Raw genomic sequence first — 1515 nt, forward strand, 5'->3', positions numbered from 1 at the left:
AGGAATCTGGGTTTTCTGTTTCACATGGAAAAACAAGAACCCCTCCTCCCCCCAAAAAAAAACAACCATGGATTTCCCTTTGAACAGAGAAAGTGGGTTTTTCATTTTAGCGGAGAAACACAGATTTATCACTTTTGTAAAGAGCTCTCTGCAGGCTGGCAGAGTTCCAAGAGCTTATTGCAAAAAGGGCAGCAAACCTTAAGCCATGTCCCAAGTGGGAGGGAGAGGGAGAAGGGGTAGGGCTTGAGATTCTCAGTCAGCCAGGGCTTGGTTCAGGCTCACTTTCCTTCCTTTGAGGTAATGGCCAACTGCCTGCTGCTGCTGGTGGTGGGGGCTGTACACCACACACACCTCACACCCTCTCACAAACCCCACATACTCCCATACCCACACTCTGACACCCACTCACAAACCTCACACCATTTCACAACCCCCCTAAATCCCACGCCTGCCCCTAACCCCCCCCCCCCATACACCTCACACCCATCCTCAACCAGCTAGGGACAGACATTTGAAAACCCTGAGCCTGAATTTCATAGACATTAGGGCTGGAAGGGACCTCGGAAGATCGAGTCCAGCCCCCTGCCCAAAGGGCAGGAAGTCAGCTGGGGTCATAGGATCCCAGCAAGATGAGCATCCAGTTTCATCTTGAAGGTGTTCAATGAAGGCGCTTGAACCACCTCCGGTGGCAGGCTGTTCCAGACCTTGGGGGCTCGGACAGTTATTTTTACCTGCTGCTGTTTGCAGTGGTGGACCAGACTGAGGTTCTAGGGGAGGAGGAGGCCTCACTGGGGCACACTGCCATGTTGTGCAGAGACCCCAGTGCCAGGAAAGGCACATCTGAACACACACACAGTGTCACCCTCCCACAACAGGCACAGCTGGCAGGCTTTGTGGCTGCAGCAGGGCCTAGCAGCGAGGCCTGCAGTAGTTTTCACCCACCCTGTGCCCCAAGACAGACACAGTTGCACTAGCACCTATGTCACGAGTTTGCCTGTTAGCAGCCAGAGGTGTAGGGCCCCAGAAACCAGACACCACCCTACACCTATCTCCCTGACAGCTGGCAGGCTTCATGGCCACAGCAGGGCCTAGCAGGCCTGCAGTAGCTTTTTTACCCCCCTGCGCCCTAAGAGAGAGACAGTCACACAAGCACCCATGTCACGAGTTTTGCCTATTAGCAGCCAGAGGTGCAGGGTCCCAGAAACCAGACACCACCCTGCACCTATCTCCTTGACAGCTGGTAGGCTTCGTAAATACAGCAGGGCCTAGCAGGCCTGCAGTTTTCGCCCCCCTGTGCCTTAACACGCAGTGTCACCTATGTCATGAGTTTTGCTTTTCAGCAGTTTGAGGTGCAGTTTCCTAGAACTCCCTGCACCTATCTGCTTTAAACTTGGCAGTCTTTGTGGCCTCAGCAGGCGCTACCACCTCTGCAGTTTTCACCCCACTGTGGCTTAACACACACAGGTGACATGAGTTTTGCTTGTCAGCAGCTTGAGGTGCAGTTTCCCAGAAACC

General features: G+C 53.8%; 1 protein-coding gene across 6 annotated transcripts in view; it reads left to right on the forward strand.

Moving 5' to 3' along the window:
* ARHGAP6 (Rho GTPase activating protein 6) overlaps positions 1 to 1515 on the forward strand; it is a 575699-nt gene that overhangs the window by 525960 nt on the left and 48224 nt on the right. The gene's annotated exons all lie outside the window — the stretch shown is intronic.

Source organism: Alligator sinensis, unplaced genomic scaffold (assembly GCF_000455745.1).
Source record: "Alligator sinensis unplaced genomic scaffold, ASM45574v1 scaffold312_1, whole genome shotgun sequence".
Taxonomy (NCBI): Eukaryota; Metazoa; Chordata; order Crocodylia; family Alligatoridae; genus Alligator; species Alligator sinensis.